This window comes from Stomoxys calcitrans, chromosome 5, assembly GCF_963082655.1.
Source record: "Stomoxys calcitrans chromosome 5, idStoCalc2.1, whole genome shotgun sequence".
Classification (NCBI taxonomy): Eukaryota; Metazoa; Arthropoda; class Insecta; order Diptera; family Muscidae; genus Stomoxys; species Stomoxys calcitrans.
The window spans coordinates 129,922,052-129,935,098 of NC_081556.1; the positions used below are offsets into that span (position 1 = coordinate 129,922,052).

The 13,047-nt window shown below is 35.1% G+C and overlaps 1 protein-coding gene across 4 annotated transcripts in view; it reads right to left on the minus strand.

Annotated features, from left to right (window-relative positions):
• The window catches only part of LOC106089123 (inactive histone-lysine N-methyltransferase 2E), a 79,335-nt gene that overhangs the window by 44,006 nt on the left and 22,282 nt on the right, over positions 1–13,047 (minus strand). Inside the window, exon 1 of one of the 4 annotated variants that reach the window (XM_059368970.1) lies at positions 726–954. The exons of 1 other annotated variant lie outside the window; for it this stretch is intronic. The gene's annotated coding sequence lies outside the window, so the exon portion shown is untranslated. Of the gene's footprint in view, positions 1–717; positions 955–13,047 lie in introns of those variants that run through there. 2 more of the 4 variants (XM_059368972.1, XM_059368971.1) reach the window with 2 other exon arrangements.

Sequence of the window (13,047 nt, forward strand, 5' to 3'; positions counted from 1 at the left end):
ACAAAGTGCCAAGTAATAGCTAGTCATAATGAAATTTGCAATTTCTTTTCATTTGGGCACTCTCTTATTTGCGCTCATACATATGTATGTGCGTACCATCTGTAAAAGTGTTTGTTAATATGTCGTATACATTGAACTTTCAATTATTCTTTTTCAACTTTCCCCGCTCATACCTGATGTGGGGCAAATTTAAATTTCAAAGCATTTTGCCTTTGGAGGTTTTTGTAAATTGTTAATTATAAACAGTGACATTGTTGTTGTTATTATCTATTAAATAAATCAGCCAAACGCTTGTTAGAGAGACAAGCGAATGTTAATGCCTAAGTTCAAGTTAGTTTTATTGATAATTAGAATGGCCATAGAGAAAAATGCCAACAAAAATCTCGAAATATTCGCATATGACGTGATCGCAATTCTTTGCACGAAACAATGCACACATCACATCATCATAGTCATCACAATGTTATGGTTTGTTGTTTTTTTTAGTATTTGAGTTTGGTGAAGATATTTTTTCTATTTGCTATTTATTGTAAGTGGTTTGGGTTTCTTTTGTCTTGGATTTTTATTTCTATTTTTATTAATTCAATGAAATCATAGGGAATTAATGAAGCCATCATCTCTATCACATAAATTCGATCATCACTTCACAGAAAAGCCATTAGTGGCTAACATAGCGTACCCCCACTCCCACTTCCATTCACACAACACAACGCTCACTCACTCACGTGCAAGAATACGTTGGAATGTACACTTTTAACAGCAATGATATGCTTGCTAAATAATAAGATAGGTAGGTGGATGATCGTTGATTACGCGACGCGTCGCGACATGTAATTGATACAAAATCAAACTGTATCGAATTTATGTGAATTGCCAACAACAATAGGGAAGCACACAAGTACCGTGACTACGATGTTACCCGTTTAAAGAGCAACAGACAACTGTGTCTGTTGTTTGGCAAACTCTGTTAATGCTCAGAGTGTGATTTTGAGAGCGACCTCACACAAATAATTTTTGTATTTGTACATGTACGGCTATGCGCATGTGTATATGTGCTTATTGGAGGATTGCTATACAAAAGTAGCAAAAAAACAATACAATACAACACGCTTAGAACAGAACACGTTCAATAATAAACTAATTTCGATTTTTGTTGTGCTTCATTGTTGCTGTTTTTGCGTAGTTGCCTGGTTTTGATCATTTTGCCCATGTTGCTGGTGTTGTAGGAGAGGAGGCTAATAGGCGAACAGAGTTGCCGCCAGGTGAGAAAGATTTGCAGCAAAAAATTTAATTTAATGAAATAAAATAAAATAAAATAAAATAAAATAAAATAAAATAAAATAAAATAAAGAAAATAAAATAAAATAAAATAAAATAAAATAAAATAAAATAAAATAAAATAAATTAAAATAAAATAAAAAAAACAAATAAAATAAAATAAAATAAAATAAAACAAAATAAAATAAAATAAAATAAAATAAAATAAAAAAAAATAAAATAAAATAAAATAAAAAAAAAATAAAATAAAATAAAATAAAATAAAATAAAATAAAATAAAATGAAATGAAATGAAATGAAATGAAATGAAATGAAATGAAATGAAATGAAATAAAATAAAATAAAATAAAATAAAATAATATATGATAAAATAAAATAAAATAAAATAAAATAAAATAATATATGATAAAATAAAATAAAATAAAATAAAATAAAATAAAATAAAATAAAATAAAATAAAATAAAATAAAATAAAATAAAATAAAATAAAATAAAATAAAATAAAATAAAATAAAATAAAATAAAATAAAATAAAATAAAATAAAATAAAATAAAATAAAATAAAATAAAATAAAATAAAATAAAATAAAATAAAATAAAATAAAATAAAATAAAATAAAATAAAATAAAATAAAACAAAATAAAATAAAATAAAATGAAATAAAATAAAATAAAATGAAAAAAAAATGAAATGAAATGAAACAAAATAAAATACAATAAAATAAAATAGGGAAGAGGACGCGTGCGAAGGACTTCGAGAAGGTCTGGAGACTGGCCAGCGTCGGGATCACAGGGGCACTAAGATCCGCGTAGCCAGGATCTCGCTTAGGCTGAGAGAGCTCGGGTGTTATGGATACGCAGGGTAGACTAAGGAGGATCTCCGACTACCTGAGTGGAGTGAGGGCATTCGCGATTCCTTCTTCGGAGAGGGACGAATGTAGGTCGGATGGTGTACTTGAGGAGGATGAAACCTCGATCTACACAGATGGCTCCAAGATGGAGTCAGGGACAGGATTGGGGGTCTAATCTGATACACTCAATATCAGCAAGTCTCTGCCGTACGAGTGTACTTTCTTCAGGCAGAGGTCTGTGCCATTGCAGTAGCCGCAAGAGAAATTCTGGCAAGGGGCTTACCGCCCTTGAATCTCAGAATTTATGTGGACAGTATGGCGGCGCTCAAGGCCTTGGGGTCGAGGATGGTGAGGTCACGATGCGTGGCAGACTGTTTGGATTACCTGGATAGGCTCCGGGTCTCTGGGCATGAGGAGATTCCAGGAAATGAGAGGGCGGATGAGTGCACCATCGAACCATCATCGGTCTTGCCTACGTGCCATTTGTCGAGCCGGTCATCGACCGAAGGAGAACGAGGGAGTTGCAGGCTTTCGATAAGAAGTCGATGAGTACTTTGACAGGGGTCATAACCGTACACTGAGCGCCAGAAGGGGTTCGTCTACGCCGGGCGAACCATCATCGGTCTTGCCACGTGCCATTTGTAGAGCTACTGAACACAGTAGATGCGATGGCCAGGGCGGCGTCGGTGGCGAGGTGATGGGACACGGTAGATGGTTGCCGGACTGCGAGCGCTATGGCCGGTCATCGACCGAAGGAGAACGAGGGAGTTGCAGGCCTTCGATAAGAAATCGATGAGTACTTTGGCAAGGGTCATAACCGGACACTGTGCCATAGGCCGCATGGCGGCGCGCAAGCGGATGCGGCACAATGACTTCTGTAGGAGTTGCCTCGATGAGGATGCGGAGACTATTGAGCACTTGCTGTGTTCCTGTCTGCGTCTGCAGAGACGTAGGCTCTTCATTCTGGGGTGCCGTTTCTTCTGTTATCTGGGTGAACTTGCAAACGTACCTTTGGTATCTCTCTTGGAGGTTTGTTGAGGGAACAGGATGGTTCAGACAGGGGGGGTGCCACAGGTAGGTCCATGCTTGCGTAAGGAAGGACGGTTATTCACCTCCCGCTCGGGTTTCAACACCCCTCCTATCTTTTTCTTTTATTCGTGTATAACCTATAGTACGAGGTCTCACATTTTCTTTTTTTTCTACCCCTTTCTCTCTGTAGAGTAACACAATGGGCCAAACTGGCCTCCGAGTAAATTCACCCCCTTTCCTTCCTCACCCCTTCAACCTAACCTTAAACCAACATAATTCTAATGGTCCTTTGATTCCCTTTGAGGAAAAAATAACTAAATGCCTACTTCCGAAAATAGTAAACCAATTTATCACATATAGAATGTCTATTTTGTTTTCATTTCACCTTCCGAAACAATTTTGGTTTGCAACAAAATTTGCTTGTGGCAACCCTTTTTTCAATCTATACGAAAAAAAAGTTTAATTTTGTTGTTTATAATATATGTACTCGTATGTACAGTTCAAACTTGTAGACAGATGCGTACACACAATATTAAGAAAGGTATAGGTATGTTATGTCTGTTTTCATCATGTTTATATTTTCGATATTTCGTTTTAATTTTCCTTTTTTGTTTGCTTATTTTTGTGTGTATTTAGCGTTTTGGTTTCTACTTTTTGCGTTTTTTTTTTTTGCATACCCAACCAAAGTCAAACGAGAAGTGATCTCATCGTCATAATAAACGCCACACAGTGGGCCAAATGGCAAAAAAATTGGAAATAAGTCTACAACTTTTTATCTGTTGATTTTAGCCATACAAAATGTTCTAGACATTTGTAGAGGAGGACATAGGCTTTCAGAAAAGTGCTGTTGTTGGTCCATATCTTTAATACAGGGTGAGCTACAGGGTGTCAAAGTTGACCACTTTTGACTTCTCCAAGCTTCTGGGGGCCATAACTTTTGATCTACTCAACCGATTTACATGATTTAGGACTCTAGAGAAAGAGCTTGACAAGATCTAAAAAACTTATGCATAAAGTACCATGCCATCGTGTACTGTTAAGGAGTTATGAATTGTTTAATTTTAAAATATGAAAATTTGGCCTTGGTTTTTTTCAGTGTTTTTTAAATAACTCCGTCAATTTTAAAGCTATAAACTTCATACTTCACACAAATTATGCCAGCATATGTGTGCATAAAATACAAAAGGAATCACGTGAATATCTTTGGCGGTTTAAAAATGGCATCGTTTTCAATATGAAAAATATTTTTTTTGTCAAAAAATTGCAAAATTTTTCAAAAAAGATACTCCCATTTCCTTTAAGTTTTCGCAAACTTTGGCCATCAAAGCATTATCATTTCTTTCCATTTTCACAAAGTCGAGGTATTAAGAAAAGTTTTAAGTGCTAATTTGGCTAATTTCGATATCAAACAACACCGTTATCTTAAGACCAAAATGGCCAATTTTTTTACTAAACTTCAAAAGTTTCTCACTGGAAAAAAAGTTCCACGGGGATTTTTTCGCTTTTTTTGAACTTAAATGAAAGCTTAAAATGTTCCCAACATTTTAAGGTATGTCTCGCCATATCCTAGCCATAAATGAGATCGTAGCGATCAAAATACTGAAAAAAGTCAATTTTCAAGTAGTGCTATATTCATTGCTAAAAAACAAGTATTACGTCACATTTTATTGCAAAGATGTTAAATAAACTTTTATTTGGTAACACTTCTTCTACAAAACACAAAAAGAATCATGGAAATATCTCTATTCTATTCCATTTTATGGAACCGGCAATAAAAAAGTCAATTTTTCAAAAAAGTCGAATTTCCCAAATTTTGTTTTTGTTGTCCTAATTGCACATGACACACTATAGCCATATTTACGCAACATACCTTATCGTAAAGGAAATTTTCATACCTTTCCAACGATGTATAAAACATTTCTCAACTCGGATTCTATCTACTCTAAAATTCATTTACACTTCATTAAACTCTATATAAAAATGTCTATTTGTGAAATGGAACCTTATATGGGGCCTACACTAAAACATTGATAGATTTGCCCAGGGTTTACAATACAAATGTGTTAGAATAAAAAAAGGTCTCCTGCCAAAGTTTAAAAAAATTGGAATAAAAATATGTGTTTTAGAGCGAAAACACTTCGCATCGGCGTGCGTTTATATGTATATTAGCTACTCCCAAAATAAAAAAGCATTTTAGTTTTGTATTATTTGATTTTATTCTCTACCAAATAATCTAAGGTATCAAAATTTAAAAGCTCTTTAATTTGAATGGCATCGGGATCGTCCTTATCTATATCGTCACATATTTTTGGTAGCCATTTAGTTCTGATGCTGTATAGTACCGGATCAGACGATAACAATAAATATTGAAGTAAATCATAATTTTGGTTAAATTTGGTGCTCTTTCGGGTATTGAAAAGCCGGAACTGTTTAACATCTCTATTACGGGATTCCTGAGCTTCTTCTGTAAGTTCTCCTAACGGAAGTATGTTGTATTCCACAATTTCCTTGCCATGATGTAAGACTTTATGTACTGTCGGTGTTAAAGCTTTCCACGAATATAAATCAGATAAAATGTTTTTTGTGTCATTACTATAAGCTTCAAATTTGGTTGAATTTATCATCTTTTTGCTATTGATTACAGCCAAAATCACTTTGAATCGTCTTAGCAAGTGTTCATCAAGACCGGTTATTTTAGATGTCGATACGGGGTCCTCAAAAAACCGCCTTGCCGAGTTGCCATCATTTGTGCTTCCGTATCCGTAAAGAGGTTTATCTATTATAAGTCCCTTTTGTTTAAACTCCAACTGGATTCGATTCTTCTCTTCCTGCCTCATTTTGTGAAGATCTTGGTTGTTTCTAGCAGAGACATCGCGGTTTCCAGGGCTAGTCCGATATTTAAGGTCATACGATAAATGCAAACAATACTCCATGAATCGAATTCTACAGTGCAGGGGCGAAATACCGAAATTGAGCGCATTTTCGTTTACTAAATTTTCATCAGACTTGTCCTCGAATTGCCCATTCTTCTTGCCACAAATATTGCATCTCCAATTGGACATAACGCCAGTTAATGCGTTTGCCACCTTTCCATCGATCATAGTGAGTTGTAGTTGAAACGAAACTTTTATATTTCTTCCCAATTGGTTTATAACAATCATGGGTAATGCAGCAATTTCTTCCTTTATTTCGTTCACCAAAGATCGTGTTGTGTTCCGGTCTTCCTTTGTATACTCAAACCGAATTGGGCGACATAAATATTTTGACCCAGGTGTTCTATTTATCCATATATCTTGAAATGCATTTTCTTTCGATGATGAAGATTGGTCCTTGTACAATCTCATTCTCAATGGTACTAATGATGCCATGAAAATTGATGCGAAGTTGGTATCTATTTCTGTTTGTTGCTTATATTCGGAAAATCCAGATGATCCATCACAACCCCATTTGCTGATCAAAACCACTTCGGAATTATTACATGTGTTCAACTGTTCTTCAGTAAAATTAGAAATAATTCTAACAGCTGTATTTTCAACAAGATCAGCAAGTTTCACTCTTGCTTTTAATTCGTCCACGTATATATTTGATGGCACCATTTTCGTCCTGGTGTTGTACAATTTATGTTTTGAGGGTAAACAACCCCATCCTTTTTCACGAAGAGCCTTCCTCATTGTTGAGTATTTGTTTCTTGAGAGGCCTAGGTTCAAAATCAGGGCCAGTGCATCTTCCTCCGTGAATTCTGTAGTCGATTTTGGAGTTGGAATACTTTCTACCATTCTCTTTACCCTTTTCGGAGATGCTAATGGTAAAACATCGACAATTCGTCCAACATTTTTTGGTTGTGTTTTTAACAATGCTGTTTTGAACGTATCTTTTATTAAATTTGGCGGATGTGCCGCCAATAGTTCCTCTTGTTTTTTCTTTTTGGTTTTCTCCGTAACTTCGTCGTATGCTTTGCTAGGCCGGCCGGGAATCAGCGGTTTAATTTCAATAAGTAGATCCGATTTCAGCCACTTCTCATACATTTTGAAAAACTTGATTTTTGCGAATGAACATTCTGGCAACCTTCTCTCAAATGATTTGTAGAATTTTTCAAGTTTGTCTAAAGCGTCTTTATTTAGCCTTATTCCATATATGTGGTCCAAAGTGTAAACAAGTTCCTTAAATGACTCCGTGTATGATTTGGAATCATTTTTGATGTCCCATACAATTTTCGAAAGAGTGGAATACTTCAGTATGACTTCCATAACTTATAAATGTCCTTTACGCCTCTACAAAATATAATGAAGAAAATTTGGATTTTGTTCAAATATTTATGCAATATATTCACAATTAATGACCCATTTCAGGTATCAGACGCAATCGTAAAAAGGGGTCCAAAGTGCCTCTTTTTACTTACTCTTCTATAATTATTTACCTGGACTCGAATTTGGTTAAAAAAAATGACAATGAATTTTTTATGGGTAGGTTTTTTCACATTCATTGATACGGTGGATTTCCTGGGAATTCGACATAGCGAAACAGGTAACATTTGTCTGCATCAAATCTTAACACAAATATATATATATATGCAGGTATATTTCTAGGTTACTTTTTATTCAAAAATCATCAGCTTACATTAAAAATAGATGTAGGTACTATACAAACGCACGCCGATGCGAAGTGTTTTCGCTCTAAAACACATATTTTTATTCCAATTTTTTTAAACTTTGGCAGGAGACCTTTTTTTATTCTAACACATTTGTATTGTAAACCCTGGGCAAATCTATCAATGTTTTAGTGTAGGCCCCATATAAGGTTCCATTTCACAAATAGACATTTTTATATAGAGTTTAATGAAGTGTAAATGAATTTTAGAGTAGATAGAATCCGAGTTGAGAAATGTTTTATACATCGTTGGAAAGGTATGAAAATTTCCTTTACGATAAGGTATGTTGCGTAAATATGGCTATAGTGTGTCATGTGCAATTAGGACAACAAAAACAAAATTTGGGAAATTCGACTTTTTTGAAAAATTGACTTTTTTATTGCCGGTTCCATAAAATGGAATAGAATAGAGATATTTCCATGATTCTTTTTGTGTTTTGTAGAAGAAGTGTTACCAAATAAAAGTTTATTTAACATCTTTGCAATAAAATGTGACGTAATACTTGTTTTTTAGCAATGAATATAGCACTACTTGAAAATTGACTTTTTTCAGTATTTTGATCGCTACGATCTCATTTATGGCTAGGATATGGCGAGACATACCTTAAAATGTTGGGAACATTTTAAGCTTTCATTTAAGTTCAAAAAAAGCGAAAAAATCCCCGTGGAACTTTTTTTCCAGTGAGAAACTTTTGAAGTTTAGTAAAAAAATTGGCCATTTTGGTCTTAAGATAACGGTGTTGTTTGATATCGAAATTAGCCAAATTAGCACTTAAAACTTTTCTTAATACCTCGACTTTGTGAAAATGGAAAGAAATGATAATGCTTTGACGGCCAAAGTTTGCGAAAACTTAAAGGAAATGGGAGTATCTTTTTTGAAAAATTTTGCAATTTTTTGACAAAAAAAATATTTTTCATATTGAAAACGATGCCATTTTTAAACCGCCAAAGATATTCACGTGATTCCTTTTGTATTTTATGCACACATATGCTGGCATAATTTGTGTGAAGTATGAAGTTTATAGCTTTAAAATTGACGGAGTTATTTAAAAAACACTGAAAAAAACCAAGGCCAAATTTTCATATTTTAAAATTAAACAATTCATAACTCCTTAACAGTACACGATGGCATGGTACTTTATGCATAAGTTTTTTAGATCTTGTCAAGCTCTTTCTCTAGAGTCCTAAATCATGTAAATCGGTTGAGTAGATCAAAAGTTATGGCCCCCAGAAGCTTGGAGAAGTCAAAAGTGGTCAACTTTGACACCCTGTAGCTCACCCTGTATTAAAGATATGGACCAACAACAGCACTTTTCTGAAAGCCTATGTCCTCCTCTACAAATGTCTAGAACATTTTGTATGGCTAAAATCAACAGATAAAAAGTTGTAGACTTATTTCCAATTTTTTTGCCATTTGGCCCACTGTGCGCCAGTAGCCAGAAAGCCAAGCAGCCATCACTAGCACTCTCACAAGGCGGCGAATATCTGTAGAATCACACAGGCAGAGTATATCCAAAGCAAAACACACAAAGTGAAAATAACTGATTGTAGATTTTTGCCACTACTGAAATAATAATAACCACACATGTTGTTGTTGTTGTTATTATTTCCTTAGATTTCAATAAAACACCGCCAACGATAATGCTCCTACAGCCTCTGCCAGCCGCAGTGGATTTGCCAAAAATTTTATATAATGCGATGAAAGAGACCATCACAACATCACACTCAACATGGCCAATAAAAATGGCAAGAAAACATAACATGAAAATTGAAATGGACAGACAGACATTAACAGCTATTGCTGCTGGGTCTTACTTTTAGTATAGACAGACCAATGAACTTTTTGTGCCTACACTCACTCTTACACTCAAGTGCTTTGAAATCAATACATTAGTAAGAACTTACAGCAAAAACAATATTTTTCTGCTCCAATGAAATTCTTAAAGTGGATATCGCCAGATGGGAGAGAAACAAAGAGCGGAAGAGAACACTTATTTCTTAGATACTGCTCAATATGATATGTATTTGTGTTTGGACAGAGACTTATACGCAAATGTTTTCTGTGACATGTGTTTTTATAAGGTGTCTACAGTTAGCCGCCAATAAATGAGAGAGCTTAGTTAGGTGACCATTTTTTTGTATCCACCACCATAGGATACGGGGGTATATTCATTTAGTGATTCGGTTTTTAACACCTGGAAATATGAACACATATATTCTTGATCGTCTTGATACTCTAAGTCGATCCGTACGTCCTTCCGCCCGCTTGTCTGTCTGTAAAAATCACGACAGCGTTCGAACGAATAAATTTATCCGCTTCAAATTTTGCACAGATACTTCTAATTGCTGTAGGTCGTTGGGGATTGTAAATAGACCACATAGGCACAGATTTGGATATAGCTTCCATATAAACAAATCACCCGATTTGGGATCTTGAGACTTTGAAACCCGCAAATGTTATCCGATTTCGCTGAAAATTATGCACATAGCATTTGCACCCGGCATCTGTGCCGAGTCGTATGTACCAGGTTGATCCGACAGAGTCCTACAAAACTGACTAAAAACGGTTTAAAAACATTGGAAATAATCCCATGGCAGCCGATTGTTCGAACCGGATTGACCTCATATAGTCCTACATTGGTAAGGGCTATCGCCTCAGTGTACAGCACACAGCTACAACAACAGCAAAAACATTGGAAACGCAGTCTTCTAGCCGGCTTGTATGAAGAAGCTGATTTCGTTTTCAGTCTCAAACAGTCTCATCTGGCAACCCATCGGCACCTGTTGCTATGCTACTCTTCAACAGGGGGACTTTTGAAAAAATATTTTGAACCATTATCAAGAATTGGTTTCAGGTTATCTTCCTACAGCTACTAGCATGGTGCGGGATAACTGTGAGTATCACACAGCCTGGAAAGTCGAGCTCCGATCTGTGTGGTGTTGATCGTTATCGCGAGAAGCTTAGCTAGAAGCTACCGGGCGCGTCCACAGGTTGCGGGTAGTGGAATGTTATTTAGGGAGTAGTTGCAACTGAAGTCGCGGACAATCAGCAACATCGAGTGAAAAGTCTCAGTGAGAAGGCGAGCGGCATCGGCTCTTGCCTAAATGCTGAGTGTCTATGATGTTCGATATGATAAGGACGAGTTATTGAAAAAGTTGAAAAGAGGGTGAGGATATTAATCCGCTCCATGTCACTATGGACATACATCTAAGCTAGTAATCGGCTTATTATGCGCTATAAAAACTAAAAACTAACCTCGAACATTTTATGTTAGGAATTTCGTGCTACTTACAAAATCCTTAACTGTTTTCCATACCACTCCTCTATGTTGGTTTATGACTGGTATTGTGTCGCCACCTAAGTTCCGGTGACTTTTAGTCGCATAAGCCGGGCAATGACATATTTTGCATAAGTGAGCTCGTAATCCTATGGGCAACAGTTAGAGGACTTATTGCTCTACACCGTACTCAATAGTCTTTGGGTATATAGGGAACCTTAATCAATTTGACAAAGGTGCTGATACATGCTGTATTAGAAATCATGATCCACTAACCAGTCAAAGTATTTTGAATAATAACACACACTTGCTCAACTTTTATAAGTTCTTTGCTATTCTATTCTTTGAATAGAAAGCATTGAATATGATCTTGATCTGGAAGATGTTCAAAAAATCACTAAAAGATTTTAAAGATCAAAATAAAAGAGCAAAAACAGAAAAAATGTTCAGCGATGGTTAACCCTCTACTAATGTTGCCTACATTGTGAAGTATCCTGCCATGGTAAAACTTCTCTACCAAGTGGTGTCGCTATGCGGCACACCATTCGGACGAAAAAGGAGGCTCCACAGATCAGTATTTCGAGGCGTGACAAACGAAATGACTAGATAAGTACTCCCCTTTCAATGGTGGTGGTTACAAATACAACTTTTGTAGATAATTTTGTTCTGTTCATTATAGAAATATTTTACAAATTTTATCTTTCAGCAAATTTTATCTATTCAGGAATTTTGTTTATATTTATCTATTTTTATGTCTAATGATAAAAAAACATATAATAAATTTTCCTTGTGACACTTTGTGCATTTTAAAACAAAATTTTTGTATGATGAATTTGAAAAAAAAACTGCAACTGACAAAAAAGAAAAACAACAGCAAAAAACGTGTCTCCCATTGTTAGTTCTTTCAAATAAATAACAATACTTCCCTAATTGTTGACACTCTAATACAAATATTTAAACAATAATTATGACATTTTGTGTGTGTGTTTTCCCATTCCAACACCAGTGCCATTCATCTTCCAGTTCTCAGCGATGTGAAGGTGTTCTTTTTCGGGCACACCAAAATTGCCAAGAACAAACGACCATTCTGGCCTTTGTTCTGTATTATGGCTATTCATGTTTTGTAGTTTCGGACTGTGGAAGGTACACACAGAAAAATATACGCTCTATGTGTTCTTGCAGAAAGAAACTATAATTGGGAAGAAACCCGTTAATTATTTAATTCTGTATTCAACAAGATTTAGATTTAAAATGGGTAATAAGGTATTTGTTCATTCTTAAAATTGGTTTCGATAAGGTCCACAGTGTATAACGAAAGCCTTTTTGTTTCATTATATCCCCCTATATACCTAACGAGATTCGCCTCAAAAACATTTCTCTTGCAAAAACGTAAACAACTGCAAACAGATTAAATATATCGGTAACGCTCTCTCTCTCCATTTCTCCATCTCTCCATCTCATTCACAATAACCTACCTATAAAACAGAGATGTTTTTAATTATTTAACGCTATATTCAACAAGATTAAAATTGAAAATAAAGTATTCGTTCATTCTTAAAATTGGTTTCGATAAGGTCCACAGTGTATAACGAAAGCTTTTTTGTTTCACTATATCCCCATATCTACCTAACGGGATTCGTCTAACAAAAATTTTCTCCCGCAAAAACGTAAACATATGCAAACAGATTAAATATACCGGTAACTCTCTCTTTCCTACTTTCCCTTTCTCCATCTCACTCTATCTCCCCCTCCATCTCACATAACATAACTCATACCACAATAACCTATAACACAGAGATGTTTTTTTTTTTGCGTGTAGTTACCATATTTTTGCCTATTTTATTCTTTTGGCTGATGCTTTGCGATATATGTGGCATGGCATGTACAGTTCTTAGCATCTTTTTGATCATTTTCGGTTAAATGTTTGTAGGCGAAATATATTCAAATTCGTTACAGTTTGAAAT